General features: G+C 38.4%; 1 protein-coding gene across 8 annotated transcripts in view; it reads left to right on the top strand.

Annotated features, from left to right (window-relative positions):
• Window positions 1–16562, top strand: part of SIPA1L1 (signal induced proliferation associated 1 like 1) — a 198056-nt gene that overhangs the window by 52384 nt on the left and 129110 nt on the right. For all 8 annotated transcript variants that reach the window (XM_079309827.1, XM_079309822.1, XM_079309824.1 and 5 more), the window contains exon 2: window positions 12525–12627. The gene's annotated coding sequence lies outside the window, so the exon portion shown is untranslated. The remainder of the gene's footprint in view (window positions 1–12524; window positions 12628–16562) is intronic.

The following is a 16562-nucleotide window of genomic DNA, read 5'->3' as shown; positions in this document are numbered from 1 at the left end:
CATTTAACCAAGTGTTTTTTTCTTGAACTAACTTTTGTTAGTTTGGCTTGGTTTTGCTTAGAGGGTAAGGTCCTCCTATATCCCACACAGTTGTTTCTGGGGTTTCTTCTCCCTGCTTACAGTAGGGAGGAAGGATTTCAGTGCTTGTGTTGAGTGGTGAAATCATGCATCTGAAGGGCTTGTTTGTTGTTGTTGCATGTTTACAGCTTTCCCCCCCGCCCCAAATTATCCTTTTGTATGTGTTCTAATAGCTTTCCTCTTTCAATGCACAGTTGGTTAAGATTTGATTTGCAGTGTATTGGAATTTATTTTTGTAACTTCTTTAATGCAAAATGTGCTTGAATGAGTTTGTGATCATTTGCAATCCTGGTGGCATGCTTTGGTGAAGGTAGTTTTCCTTTGGAGCCTTGTGCAGTGTTGATATTCCTGTCCTCTCCTCTGCAAAACTGTCTGCAGTCTGCTGCCTGGTACAGGGATTACAAGGAGCATTCTTTTACCCAAAAGCAAACACTCCTATCTGGAGGAGTGCCCTCAGGTAACAGGTGGGTTTTGTTTTGAGGTTGGTGATAAGAGAATTTTTCATGTGTTGAATCTAGGTATGAGGAAAGGCCCTTGCTTGGGCTTTGTTAAAACCCAAATATTTCAAAAAGCCAGGGAAGTGTGAAGAATACTTGTGATCAAGGTATGTTGGTGGTGAAAGCAACTTAAGACTGTAAATTGAGACTCTACTGCACTGTAAGGAAAGAAGTGAGTGAGCTGCTCTAGAGTAAGCTTTGTGTTATTACTGACAGCTGTTCTTGAGTATCTTACCAGCTATTTTGGGTATTCAGTGTGCAACCAATCTGTCTGCAGAGAATGTTTGTGAAATTCTTAAAAATGTGTTGAAAATGTATGCATCTTGGAGTACTGTATGAACATGGTGATTGCAATCCTGTGCTGCATATGGGTTTGTTGTGTGGTGTCCCCCCTGTACAGTGGAGTTGTGTTTCCTTAGCACTTTGTGGCTGTGGTGCTTGAGACCCTGGTGATGGTGAAGTCCTTTTAGTCTGTCATCTTAACCAAGTATGTAGTGCCCTCTAAAACAGCATGAAAATACATGTCTTAAGTTTTGCAAACATTGCCTTCTCAAGTATGACCTTTTTGTTTACTAAGCCTAAACTGGAACTGCTAATTATTCTGTACTCAGACACTGAAGTGAGATATGGGATGGTGGATCTCATTATTTTGGAGCCCAAACATATTTTGGTTTAACGTGGCAGTAATGCTGTGATCTCCAAAGATTTGAAACTGAGCTGGAAATTGTTCTTCTATGTAATTGCTAGATTATAATTTCTGTTTTTTCTTAAAAAATTGGTTCTGTTTTTCTAAATGTTGACAAGCAAGCAGACAATGCAGAAGGCTGGCTTGGCTGAGTAGGGATCTTCTATTAGAACTCAGGTGAAAAAGAGGAAGTGTATGTCCAGTGGAAGCAGAGTCTGCTGTCATACAGAGGGCTTGCTGCTACTGTGGGGAGAAAATTCATGTGGCCAAAGCTCAAATGGAGTTGAAGCTGGGCATTTCTGAGTGTCTGTAATAAGAGAAGGATTATAGCAAATGGGGTGACATCAAGTTCGTCACCAGTCACTAGTGGGGTTCTGCAGGACTCCATTTAGGCCTAGTTGTCTCTGACATCTTAAAAAATGACTTGGATGTAGACTCAAAGGCATACTGAGTAAGTTGGCTGGTGATGCTGTCAGTTCCTTGAAGACAGAAAGGTCCTGCAGAGAGACCAGGACAAATCACAGGACTGTGCAATCACCAAATGGGAGAAATTTTAACAAAGACATGTCCTGGATTCTGCATCCAGGATGGGGCAACAGACTGGGGAATCAGAGGCTGGAGAGCAGCACTGTGTAAAGGGACCTGGGGGTGCTGGTTGCTGGCAAGTTAGGATGTGAGTCAGCAGTGCCCTGGCAGCCAACCCTGCCTTGCACAGCTGAGCAAGAGAGTGGATTGCCCTACTCTGCTATTCCCTGGGACAGCCTCACTTCCAGTGGTATGTGCCATTTTCGGCACCACAAAAGATCCAGAGTTTTAAGGGAGTGTCCAAAGGAGGGCAGTAAAGATGAAGGGTCTGGAAGGAAAGCCATGTAAGAAGCAGCTGGAGTCAGCTGGCTTGCTAGGCCTGGAGAAGAGTGAGGGGGCCACCTCATTACAGTTTATGACTTATCAGGAGACAGATTGAGCTCTTCTCTCTGATGCCCAGTAGCAGGATCCAAGGGAATGGCATGAAGCTGTGTTAGGAGAGATTTAGGTTAGATGTTAGGAAAAGGTTCTTCACCCAGAGTGTGGTTGAGCACTGGAACAGGGCAGTGGTCACAGCACCAAGCCTGACAGAGTTTAAGAAGCATTTAGACAATGCTCTCAGGCACATGGTGTGACTCTTAGGGTGTCCTATGCAGGGCCAGAAGCTGGACTTCAATGATCCTTGTATGTCCCTTCCAACTCGGGATACTATATGAATCTGCAACACATATGAACAGAAAAAGATCCATTAACAGAGTGCTCCAGTCTGGGTTTGATTTGTCTCCAATCTGTGCAATAGCAGGGCTGCAGAAGTGCATCTTCAATTCCCTTAACATCAGTCACCTACTATGTTTTTTTCAAATGTTTCTGCTGGGTCCCTTGGAATAAGAGTCAAAAGTGCATCAAAGCCTAATTTTGGAGTGTATGAAAAGATTTTAAGTATGCTTGTACCTAATAAAATAGGTATTTTAGCTGAAGTTCAGGTGTTTTTTTCCCCTGAAGGTGATAACAATAGTTTGAGGTAACTGGTAAAAGCCAATAGGATGAGATTTTTCATTAGTGTGTCTTGGAGCTCAGCCCTCTCTTGGCAATTGGCGTTTTTTGCAGTATGGGATGGGATCTGTATTTTCCTAGCAAAATAGAGAGCTTTTTGCCTGGGAAGTTCCAGGTGCTGGGGGCAGCTACACTAGCCTGGCACAAGCCCATGTAGCCCCTGGGAGGATGCATGATGCTTTTCTTCTTCCCCAGCCTTTTATCCTTCCTACCTTCTGGACTTACAGATTGGTGCAGCTGCAGGGTGGGCTGAGTCAAGGGACCAATCCTGCTGAAAGCCAGCACTCCCAGAGACAGGGGAAGAGAGCTCTGCCCCTCCCCTGCCAGAAGCACATAATATATAATGTGTTTGACTGGCCCTGTATGGCCTTAATAGGATGTTCCTGAAACAGGCTGACACTTATGGTATGTCTGGGTGTTTTTATAAGTACCTTTGTTAAAACTGTGCTTGTGCCCCATGTTCTTGCTCTAAATTGTTTCAATTCCATGTAATGCATAGTCATGTTTTCTTTCCTATGCTTTTTTAAGCCCATCAGAAGCCAATTATCGTGCATTTGTAGTAGTGATGCTGTCATTATGTTAAGACTGGATAAAAATAATTTAAGACCTGTCCTAGGCTCCATGTAGACACTGTCAATGGCATCATACAACCTTATGGATTTTCATAGTGGGTCTCCAAATGTTTAGGGAAAACAAAATGTTTTTAGGTAATTTAAATAGCCACAATGCATCAGAGATGGTCTTCTCTACATTTTCCTGTTTGTAAAACAGTTTGAAACTTTGTGTGTATTCTTGCAAGGGAAAAAAAAAAGTAAAGATTGTTGGATCTTATTCAGACATGGAGGCAAGTTTTTTTTGTTTATTTGTTTGGGGTTTTTTTAGCTGAGAGTGATGTGGACAGTTTTTTAGAATAATTACTTGGCTTCAGAGTTCTTATTACTTAGTGTAAGAGAATAACTTTTTTTTTTTTGGCCGGAGATACTTACTTCTTTATCTATGTATTTGAAGGAATGTCATGTGTACTCCTTTAACTTATACCTAATAGCATTGATATCTAACTCTCCTGTTACTGTAGCTCACTGAGTTGTGCAACTTTTCAGTTGTTGGATATGAATGGACAAATACTTCTGTGAAAAACTAAAGGAAAATGTGCCGATTTTTTCCCTCAAGATTTATAGCTACTATTTATGTTCACATTCAAAGGGTGGAATATTAACCTTTGTTGGCATGCTTGTTTGGATGAAACATTCAGATAGGCTCTTCTCAAAGCCTTTATTTAGAAGAGTGTTTATTATTTGTGCTAAAGCATATAGGGAAGAGGATTATGTGGTGGATTATGACTCAAATGAACTAAAGCAGAAGATGCTATTTGGATTGTGAAATTATTGAAAAAGAAAGGTTCCTTTGCAGTATATATGGGTTTTATGCTTCTCTTAGTAATTCTCCTTTTACATTTGAAATTTTTAGCCTGGCATAAGATTAGAATTTCCTCTAATGGAAATCTCCGACACAGAGTATACTGGGTAAAGAACTGGATGTGGATAGTGGGTGCTTCTGGCTGGATGAGCTGGATTCTTCTGTGGCTGAGCTGAGCTGCTGCAAACAACATGACTCTCTTCTGGAGGAGTGCAGCTGCTGGTGGAGGTGTTTGCACCTCCTCCTCAGTGGTTCTGTGGCTTGGAAAAAAACACAGACTCCCTTATTACCAGTGTTGTATTCTCCACAGACCTTTTTTAATTTTAGGTTGACATCTAACAGCAGCTTCTGTAACTTCTGTAATTTTTGGTCAACTACATTGGCCTGGTGCTGGAGGTCTGCAGTTTATAACACTGGAGAACCTTTCCTTAAAAAGTATCTTTTTGTAAAGTAAAAATAAACTGTGTTTTCTACATCTACATGAAAAACGCCACTTATATTGTCATGTTATTATGTCAAACATGTGTTGTCATTATATTAAGTCACTCTTCTGCTCTTGTACTTCTAGGTTGTTTTTCCCCCAGCATGAATGAACAATTACTCAAGTGTAGAATCTCAGGTTGGGGTTACATGGAAGTATCTCATGTATTTCATTAAGAATGTATAGCCTTACTGTTCTGTTTCTTGATAATCTTAATTTCTCACATGAATTATTTTCTTAGTTTGTTTGTTAGAATTACAGTTTCGTTAGAAACAAGGGTATCTAGTATTCCTCTTATGATATAATCACAAGTTGTTCAGCCATGTAAGTTTCTCTCCTGGGACTTTAGTTACAAAGTTTTTTGACTGCAGCATTTTAGCAAATGTGCTATTTTAGTCCACTTCCAGTCCAAAAATACAGCAAAAGACCCCTGACTTCCTTGTATCTCCATCTCCTAACTTGGGTTCAGCATTGCATCTTGTTCAACATTCATAGGGCTTCAGACCATGGTACTTTTAAAGGTTATGGATCTAGTGTTGGGGTCAGTGTAGTTCACTGACACTGACTGGGTAATTTTTCTGGCCTTGAGTTGAATATTTGAAGCTGGGAATGAACTTTCATAGATCCATCATAGTTAGCTGTAATAATAGTCTCTGGATTCACAGGGTATTTCTTATATTTTTCTTTTGGTTTGGGTTTATTAAAAGTATTATGTTCAGAGTATTCTGCAGTTCTCTTTTTTTCCCATGAATGAGTTCTCAGAATGTAGCATCTCCCTTTATGAATGAAATGGCAGCAACTTTGAAATGGACAAGAATCAAGGCAGATTCCAAAACTTGTCTGTTCAGATAAAAATCTGGCATTGAAGAGGTTGCTGCTGTTCATGGCTGGGCATGTAGTTCGAGAAAAATTATATTAGCACTGAGGTTTTTTATATGCAATTTTACTAATATTCTGTAGCTGGTTCTGCTGCAATTCAAATACTTTCTCATTTGAAACTGAGTATAAAATCTAATTTGTTTTTCCTTTACCCTTTCTCCTTGGAGATCTATCAAATTATCCTCTGCTTTAGATTCAAGCTCTTCATGGAAATTAATCGTTCTGACCCCCTGTGAGGTAAATATTATTTTCATTAATAGGAAAATTGCAAAGCAGACAAGTAAAATTGCTTGTTTGAATTATGCAGAGCTCTAGACATGTGGTCAAATTGCTAGACTGCCTGCTTTCAATAAATTCTTTACAGCTTACATTAAAAAAGTTTTGTAATAATATTGATACTGTCTAAGCAGACAGAAAAATACTTTTTCTTGTATCCTGAAGCACTGTGTGACCAAGAGGACAACTATGAAATATTTTATATCTTGAAATGTGGATAAATGAGCTGTCTCCTGAGAAGAGTACAAAACAGTTAGCAGTTTTCTGGGAAACAAAGAATCCTTGTAAATTTTATCTTAGTCTGGCAAAAAGCACGAAGGTCCTTGAATAGGCAGCGAAACCTCAACTCTAATGGAAATTACCAAGTCTGTCAAGTGAATTGAATGGGAATGGAGATGTAAGGTGCTTGTCTTATAAAATAATGGATTGTCAGTTTCTATGAAATGCAGGAGAGGATATCTCAAATATCTTTCTTTTGGCTTTTTTGGCAGGATGGAAGTAATGAGGTCTGCTTTATCTCAAAGGCCCTGTAGATGAAATTTTTTTTTCCCCCCTTGAATGGAGGCTTGTAACATAGCAGAGCAGAAGTTTGGTTACATATGCAAAAAACTTTCTAGCTAAAGAATTGTCTTGTTATTATAGCTGAATTTTCAACTAGAGATAGAAGATATGATTTATGGAGTGTGAAACTTAGAGATTACTAGGATTTTCAGTTTGACACAGTTTCAAAGTTTTGAAGACAATAAATTCTCCTTAACAGTGGAATTGGTATTTTGAATCTATACAACTTTTTACAGGGAAGCTTCCTTCTGTAGCAGGTGTATGTTTCTGCTGTGCTGTGAAGGGGACTGGAGGCTTATAGAAGTGATGCTTACAGTACAAATGCACTTAACCAGGATCTACATTTGGATATTCCTGGCTTAAATGCCTTTTGTGGTAAAGGGTCAAGTAGTGGAGCTTCTGCAATATTTCACTATGTTGTGAAAGATGAGGCAAATGTGTTTTCACTTGTTCTTTGGTGCTACATGTTCAGTGATGGCAATTCATGGCTCTTTGTTCACCATTAGACAGTTCTTTTCTTTCTTGTTTTGGAAACCTAATTTATGTAGCTAATGTTTTTGCTTAAATTTTGTATATTATTAGTTCATGAAAGTGTTACTGAAAAGCCTCCTTATAAAGAGAAGTCATTATTGGCCTTTTGCTGTGGGTGCTAGAAGTTGGAAGACCAATATTTTTGATGAACACCTGGCTGCTGGATGTCCCTGGCAACTCACTGTCCTTCTCTTTCCTTCTTTACATTTCCCCTGATTTCCCCTTCTTTACATTTTATTTAATGATATGTACCTTATCTGCTAGGCTCTTTGAACACTTAGGAGAAAGCATCCTAACAACAGCATATTCTCTCTGGTGCTTTCTCTGTTTTTATTGACAAACAGCTTTAAAATTCTAAACTCAGTTGAGACACCAGCTCAATCTTTCTTTTAACAGCAGGCAGATGGATTAAAATTACATGGGGGAAGGGTTGGGAAATCAGAATGGAAAAGCAGTGAGTTTTCAAATTGTGAAGTGCAAATTCTGATGCTGAATTTGCCCTTTCTAAATGTTTCTCCAGTATTTTGTGCTGTAGACAGATGAGTTCTTTCTTTGGCAGCAGTAGCTCATTCTACAGTATAAAATTCTGTCCTTCTTTTGGAGTTTAGCTGTGACATCTAGACTGAAAAGTAATAGAATTACCTCTATTAAGAGAACCTAACTTTTAAACAGGTAGTATTAGTATGAAGGATGGGTAAATTACCTAATGTAAGGGGTGAAAAATGGACTCTGTATTTGTTGATGGTTTTCTTCATTGCAAACTGATATATTTGCACTCCTTGCATTAAAGTGTTTACTGTTACCAGGAATAACTCCAAAGTTCTCATTTTCATGATTGTGCTCTGTAAACTCGACGTTTCACTTCAGTTAGTTCAAGTCTGGACAAAAGCATTAGTTGATAGACAAGGACCTCTTTCATTTTGGCAGCATCCTCTGTGTAGATATTTTACCTGTAGAATGTGCAGTTAGGAAAGGTAAACATTAAACCATTGGCATGCTGTTACAGTCACACTGTAGAAAAACTAGAGAAAAACTGGCCTCAGCAGGGAAGTCTCTAAGCCATGGCGGTTGTGAATAATCAGGAAATGTTACGACTTAATTCAGAAGAATGATGATGTGAACATAAGAAAAAGCCTTTGCTCATTAAATTCATTTAAATGAAATTTTGTTTCACTACCACTTTTGAGAAAAATGTTAAGAATTCCAGTAATTGACTCTTATTGACACGGTAGCAGAGTAGTTAATGAACTAAATGCAACGGTGCTAATTTTGATTGATACTGTGTAATTATGATGTCAAAGGTATTTAACTTTGTATCAGGCTGTAAGTCTGCATCAGACTTCTAGTCTACCCTTGAGAGGAAAAATACATAAAATGGGAAAACCCAGACGCTCCTGCAACCTGAGCTATTTTACAAGAGTATGAGAGAGTTACAAGGTTTCACTAGTTCAGCCTACTTCCTTGTCAGCAGTGTATCTCTGAGAAACTCTTGAACATCTTCACGTCTGAAAAGCAAAAAGGAAATGTTCTCTCTGAATTTTGATGTCAGCAGCAGACTATACTCTGACAACCCTTTGTGCTCTTCCATCTTTTTTTCTTTCTTAATTGCTTTAGTCTTGACTGGAGGTCTTAAAGCCTGAAGGTAAAAGACAGCCTTCCAAACTACCTTGAGCTGCTATCTTCTGACTAAGAGGAAATAAAACTTCACTTTTTACCTAAAAGCGAAATTTACGGAGAGTACAAGAGATCCGATTATTTTGGCTGTGGCTCTTGAAGCAAATGTTCTTTAGCTTGACAAGCCAAGCATGAAGAGATACACTTTCTTGGGATGTACATTCTACATGTGATTCACTAGTTGTGTAATATTTTAATGTATTTTTGGTTTATTGGAATTCCATATGGATTAGTACTGAGAGAGGTTTTATTAATGTTAGAAATAATATTCACTGTTCACCAAGGTGAAAGTCAAGATGGTTGATTTCAAAGGTTAGTAGTAATCTCTACACCTTATTTTATAAACAACTCCACCTTTTCTAGAATAAGGTATTTCAATTCTTAGATTTTTTTATAGACCATTTCTTTTTTGTACTTGTTTCTACATCACCCTATTTTTTTCTTGTTTCTATATTTTTTTACCATTTCATATCCATTGTTTCAGATCCTCATTTTTCAGGAGGTTCTTCTGCTGATGAGTTTTGTAGCTCCTATTTATTCTTCATCCCTATCTTTCTGACCCAGAAGGGTTTGTGCTTCAGTGCCCCCCTTCAGGGGCATTTTATAGGTAATTTTAAGAACTTAGTTGTGATTCTGCCAAGTCTGCTTTTGCTTGCCATATAGTTTGGGGTAGGTCAAGCTTGGTGCTTTTTGAAATCTTGTCTTGCCTGTGTTTCTGATGTGTATGAGTAATAGGCATTAGTCCTTAACAATCATGTAGTTGGGAAGTTGTAGAAGAGTGGAATTTGCATTGTAGTAATGTTACTTATCAGTTTCTGTCCTTCAGCATCTCCAGTGACAGCATGTTTGGTTGCAGATGAAACTTAGGACCCTGTGAAAGCTGTGGTTGCAGATGGCTTCTCAGGAGTACTGCTCTGTGGGCTGTTCTCTGTTGTGGCAGTGTTCTGTGGGTGCAGGAATTCAGTCATCTGCTAGGCACAGGGCTTTGAAGTTACCAGCCCAAACACTCAAGGGAATTAGGTGCTGAAGTCCTGTCTCCTTGTGACTGGTTGCAAAATAGGTTGTAGGCAGGTGTCCAATGCCATGGGAGAAGCAGCATCTTTTCCCTGCAGTGAGTCATCTCATGTTTATTGAAGTTCACTGGTGAAACTTGTCCTGGCTGTCTTCATTCCCCTGGTAGTAATTGCAGTAATAATCAGCCAAAATACATGTGTCAAAAGCCTTTTGTTTTTATTCTGAAGGGAAAGACAGCTGTAAAAAATATTTTCATAGGTTTATGATGGCATGAGAAGACTTCATAGAAGCTTCTTTATTTAGGAATTATAATGCTCATAGGTGATGCCTTCCTAACATAAACTGAGAAGGATATTTTCCACTGATGCTTGTTCCTTCTTTCTTTTGAAAAATCTGAGTTTATTAATAGGACGTCTTGAAAGGCCTGTGGTACTTCTCATAGGAGGTGAAGGGATTGAAGGCTATGTAGGGTAAGGAGGAAAATATTTTTTTAAAGTCTTTATGAGGAAGATATATCTGAACTTCTTGTGGTTATTTTTTTAGCAGTTTCAAATACTGTTGGATTCTGCTGAGATTAAATGCTAGATATTCTTAGTGTTTTCAGACAGGATTCTTTCTCCTTATGTTTTTGAACAAGCTTTGTCTACAATTTCAATACTTCTAATATTATTAATTATGTAAGACTTTAAAAGCTTTGAACTGCTGTTCTACAGGTGCCTTGCTGTTTTGTGAGAACAGCTTTTGCAGGTTGTGGCAGAGAAGTGGGGGAAGTGAAGCATTCCTTGGGTAGGTGGCAGATTCTGAGATCAGAGGGATGAATCTGCAAGGATTCCTCTTCTTGCTTGTAGCACTGCATGTTGATAGCTGGAACATAGCAAACAACCCTTGAATTGTCTTCAATTAACACGTTTTGGTTCGTTCAAGGGTGATGTCAGAAAATAGCCTTTTTCAGTAGAACCAAGTTCTTTCTTCCCTCCCTCCTTACATACGCCTACACTGATGTTTTTTCAGCTCTACAAGTGTGTGTTTTCTCACTCTCTCTGCTGTGTAGGCGGCCCTCCCAATCACAATTGAGCTTCACAGGCAATCTTTTACAAAAAAAAAAAATCATCTTTACACAGCAGGTCTATAATTTAACACCAAAGGAAGTGGAGACTTCTGGGTCAGAATTGTGATGCATTTTAGTAATGCTTGAATTGGCAAAGAATTTCACCCTAAAAAAAGGAAAATTCTTTTCTTGACCAGAAGGACACCTGTGGAAATTATTTTTTTACATTCTATATGAATGATTTGCCAAAATGTCACTTGCAATGACGAACAAATAGACTTTAAATCTTATACTTGCTTTGTTTGACTACGTGAGCTTTTCTATCCTAGAATTAGAATGCAATTCTAATGAGAAAGACAAACTCAGTTTGTTGACAATATGGAAGTTAAAATGCAGTTCTTCTGGAAGTGTTGTCTTGTTTCAAGTATTATTTTAGTTGTCTCTGCCTTTTAGAAACTGCTTTTGCTGCACTACATTATTATTTTTCGTGTACTGCAGCTCTTTTGCTGATGCTTCTCATTTTTCCAAGGTCTTAATTTCATACAATATTTTGTAAATAAGCCTAAACTTAACTTGCAATTAGAAAAAACCCTCAGCTGCATTTTTAATTGCTAAAAAATATAGTAGTAATTATTTTCTTGAGTTCTGTTGATAACACTATTTGGCATTTCTTAAAGAATTTTTGTTGATGCTAGTGTTCTTGCTAGCAGGTAGGTATTCCAACTTTATTCAATTCTGTAAAGAAATTTTGGGAGAGTAGCAATGGGTAACTTGAAATTTGCTTATCAACTTATCAAATTTCAGCAATAATTATTGCACACAGCCCTTGTACTGTGGTTTTATGTGCAGTTTGTGCTGCCATTGCAGCTGAAGGGAACCATCCTTCTCTGCATATCCTGTCTGGTACCTTTTCTGCCTCATGTCAGCACAGGTGCTCGTGTAGCTGTGCAGTGAACTGGACTGGGGAAAACCAGGCTGGAGAATAATCTAGGTCTTTTTCTTTAGACTCCTTACTTAGAGCTGGCTTTTAAACTCTCTTTGATATGATTCACTGTACATCTTCTCTAACACGTGAGCTTGGTGGGAGTAGAGTAGGACAAAAATTCATTGGCAGTATGCTCTGCCTCCAGCTTGTGCCTCTGCGGAGTTCTCGGGACTGCAGCATAAATCTCCATGGTTACATCTGTTTGCCCAGTCTAATTTTAGAGGACTCCTATCATCTAGAGATGCAAGCCTTTTGTAGCAACAGACAGAGGTCAGATGTTAAGAGTAATTCTGAAACAACACAGATTATAATACAGGATGTGATAAATAGAAAGGACTGGCTTTGAAACCTTTACATTTCCTTCTACATTTGGAGACTTCTTAAGGTGCTGCAGCTGGCGAGTTAGATGAAAACTCCTGCTCTTCCTTGTGTTTGACATGTGTTACTTTATGTTGAGCAGTGAGGGGAAAAAAGTGGGCCACAGCACTGCTAAATGTCCCCTTTCTTTCAGGCATTGCCAAATGTGTGTTCAATCTCTAAATGCCTGGCAGAATGTGTTCTGAAAGAACATAACGATTCAGAGAAGGGGTGATAAAAGAAGGGTTGGGATTGTTGTAGTGAGAAAATTATCATACAGGCTTTCTCAAATGTGTAAGTTATGTGCAAAAACTCAATAGATTCACAGTTTTATAAGCTTCGTTGTTGCTTCTGACTTCTTATAAGCACAATTTTCAGAACACCCTTTACCTTTTGAAAAGTATTTAATTTGATTGCTTCCCATTCAAATTTTCTTCATGCCCATGATCTTTTTTTGCTTCTAGGTTTCACTGTGGTATGATTCATCAGACGTAGGTTGTGACGTCCACTGGCACTGGGAGTTTTTGCTGAAGCTGCACATGTCTGCTTTCTCAGGATATTGGATAGGTAAGAGTGCATGTTCTGCTTTTTGTACCTTCTGACCTGTTGGAGTATTGCTAGTTGTCACAAACTGAGTGTTGGGTTTGACTGCTGATAGCTTGTAATGTTTCATGCAATGTGTAAGGAGTGGTCTCCAGCAGGATGGTTTACCCTGGTAGGCTGGCTGCCACAGAGTGCCAGACTGTATCCCAGGCTGTTGCTGAATGCTTCCTCTATACATCAGTGTTTTCCAGGAGGGAGATGCAAGGGAACTAGATGGCTACTCCCTCCCCCACCTTTTTACTAGGTATGTGTAGAAGTGTTTGCAAGAGCAGGCTGTGACAGAATGCCTGCTTTTGTCACGTTTTCTGAAACACAGCACTTCTTGTAGGTGGCTTCTTTTAACTCAGTTGTGAAACTAAACTTGTGTTGTAAGGAAAAAAAGGGATGATTCTTCTGGATGTGCCTGATCCGTGAAAAAGACTGGCTTTTTAGTATGTGGTCTGTCCTTTCACAGAGTAATGTCATATATTAAAAGGTAAAATGGATGCAACAAGTGTCAGATGCTCTAGTTTTGCCCTTGCAGTCTTGCCCTCTGCCTTGTACCAGATGCAAGTCCTTGACAGGTGTGTAATGAACTGGTTCAAGATGGTATATGAAGGTTGGAAAATTGCAGTGTGTGGTTTTTGGGTGTGGAAGGAGGAGGGATGGGGAGCAGTGGTGTTGGTGTTGTGAAGATGGGCAGGGTTGGATTTGTTTTTAGATGGATCAACTTCCTGAATTAACTCAACAGGTTGTGCAAGCAGTAGTGCTGCCTGGAGGGAAGTGACCAGAATTTGCTGTGGACTGCAGGGAGAACAAAATTTGAGATCTCAATTAAGATCAGTTGGAACAGATATCCAACCAGGCAGTAACAAAACATAACCCTCACCACTGAACACTTTTTAATCGTGTGTTTATTAACACATATTGAAACTTATACCTATAAGATATGCAAAGAAGTCCATTCTGGAAGTAACAGTTTAAAAACATTCCTGCCAAAGGAAAAACCCAGTTGTTATGTTGGTTCCTCAGTATGTTGGATGTCAGAAGAAACAAATAGGTTTCTTAGGTGAGAGAATCTGCCTTGTAATTGTTGCAGTTGCCTTGGAGGATGTTGTATCAAAAGTGTCAGTTGAAAACTCTTTGCTGACAGTGTTTCAGATGTCAGCAAAGCTGCATTGTGTTGGCAGAGATTTTGCTTCTGAGGTTGGACTTAGGGTAGTGACAAAACCTTTCCTTCAGAGCACGTATATTCTGGAAACAAATATATTTGTGCACAGGTCTAGTGGAGCCCTTGGAAAAGGCTATTTTAATTATTTTGTCTTATCCCTTGAGTCATTTTACCTTTTCATTTGGCATCATCTTTAATGTTGATTTTTACACACAATCATTACTGGTGTTTTCTGATATATAGCTCTCAAAGTTACCACAGAGGAGAAAAGAGTGTCCATGTTTTTTACACCATGCAAAAGTTTGTAGTTTTTTTCTTTTTTTTAATGAAGTTTGTGATCCTAAGAGGCTGTTTTAGAATCATGATATTAATAAACACTGTATTGGGGCATGGACAGTGAAAAATAGCTGTCTTGAGTGATGAAGTAAGAGCAGTTTTAGTTACTGGATTAACTTACTGGTGGAAAGTAAATGAGTAGTTTCCCCCCCTTGCTATGATTCCACTGATTCCACAGTCTAGGGTTTTTGTCACATACTTTCCATAAAGAATGATCAGGTAATTAAACTTAATTTTGCCAGTGGTGTTATCATCTTACATCACTGAAACACCAAAGGTGGTAAATTCCTTTTTATTATATGCAATTTTCTCTGTGGAATTAAAAAAAAATTCTCAGTGGAATTTTAATTTTTTTAAATTCCAGCCTGTAGCAAATCTAGTATTGCAAATTTATACTTAAAACCTAATCTATTTCATCAGTAACAGTTCTGGTTGCTGGTTGTTCATGAATGTGTAGGCTCATGGTCCTATAGATCCAGTCTTGTTTATTGAAATTCTTGAGCAGGTTTTACAGTTGAGAGTTGAACATAACCATATTAACAAGCAGTTTTTTTAATAAATAGTATCACACTCCAGTAAAGCTGATATTTGTTTCAAATACAGAATCTTAATTGGACTTGTAAGTATATTTAGGTGCAAATCATTTGGCAGCATAAGTTTAGTTTTGTAAATTCCCCACATTCTTCTGTAGATACTGGCAGAATAAAACTTGTAAAATTCTGCATGAAACTTAACCTCAGACTGCTTTTTTGATCTGAACTTAAAATGAAGAAGAGGACTGTGGGAAGAGGAAGAGATGGCCACTGTGTGCAAGTGGCTGATGTTGACCTTAAGTTATATATTGTTGGTTTTATCTTTACTATTCTTTTCCTGTTTACAGGTTGAAGTCCTGTGGCTTCATTTGTTCACCAGTTCTAAAGCCTTGTTGGGTGGGGTTGACATGGAAAAGGTTTTGCCTCAGTGATCCTTGCTTTTTCACAGGGATGTGTTTAAGAGTACATAGTGCTGTGTTCCCTGCAAAGGAAGGCAGGAGCTATTTGGGTGCTGTTTCTCTGAATGGCCAGGAGAACAGTTGTACAGAGTTGTTCCTTCCTTATATTTTGCAGGTTTTAATTGTTTTTTCCCAGAGATTTCCCCAGGGTTTAATTGGTGATTATACAAAAGATTTCTGTTATTTGGTCTGTGTAGGTTTGTAGTTCAAGTTGTTTCCCTGAGGAGTCTGAAGAAAGTTAGGAAGAACCCATGCAATTAGTGCTTACAGTCTTGGCCTCTTTATAAAGAAAGGAGAGTGCTCCTTGAGGAGTGCACATATATATTTCAAATATATTTCAATGTACCTGTGCACACATGCACCTCTGAGTCAAAGGAAATGGATATATTGGATGCATGTATGTTCCCAGGTTAGTGATTGCTTTGTGTAAGGGTTTTGTACTGTGGCATTGCAATGATAACTGCAGTAATTATCTTTAAATGGAAAAGAAGTAGAAAGTGCTTAGTCCATTTTTATATTCTTTTATGTTTAAAAACAGTGAAGTGGATTAGTAGAAGCTGGTATATGATAGGTGGCAGATTAGTTAATGTATTTGAGAACTGGAGAATTGCACTAAGATCCTTCAGCAAAACTGGACAATATTCTTAACAGCTAAATATGTCCATTATAATAGAGAATGAGTGTTCATTATGAAAGTCTCACCTTTGTTTCATTGTGTGTGAGACTGAAAGAATTGGATATTCAGAAGGTAAGTGTATATGAGTAAATGAAGAGAGGAAAGCCTAGGTCCCATTAATTTTTCTCTAGCTCTAAGCTGGTGAAGGTTTTATGCTTTGACAACCTTTTTCTTAGTCCAAAATGAGTGATTATTTAATAGTATGGATTGTAATGATCCACACTCCTTTCTGTTACAGGCACCTGCTGAATAGGCAGGCCAGGAATGAGGCATGCTATGTCTGCACAATTCCTGATTTCAGAATGGTTAGGCACACCCAAGTTAGCATTAATCTACCTAGCCTGGATTAAAAATGATTGCAAGGATTTAACAGCATGGATTTTAGTACAGTCTGTTTGAGGTTGACTAGAAGTCTGGGTGCTTAATCACTGCAATCCTGTGCCCTGGAAATTGAGGGTTTTGTAAAACTGAGTTCTGTAGATCATATATATGTGGAGAGCTGTTGGTAGATTAAATACATACATTATTCTGTGAATTTAGCTCTCCCCTTAAGGTGGTAGTAGTGTAACTTAGAATTAGTAAGTAGATACTTAGTACTTTGTATGATTACAAATGTATACTGATTAAAAACCAAGATGCTTTCTATTTATTAAAAAAAAAGGCAGCTGATCCTGATATATTAGCAGTTGATTCTGCAGTATTAACATTTTATGGGACTGGCTGGTGTAGAATGAGCAAATGTTGTG

The sequence above is a fragment of the Erithacus rubecula genome (genome assembly GCF_903797595.1).
Source record: "Erithacus rubecula genome assembly, chromosome: 6".
NCBI lineage: Eukaryota > Metazoa > Chordata > Aves > Passeriformes > Muscicapidae > Erithacus > Erithacus rubecula.
The sequence above is the reverse complement of the archived record's forward strand: the minus strand, read 5'-3'. Positions and strand labels throughout refer to the sequence as shown.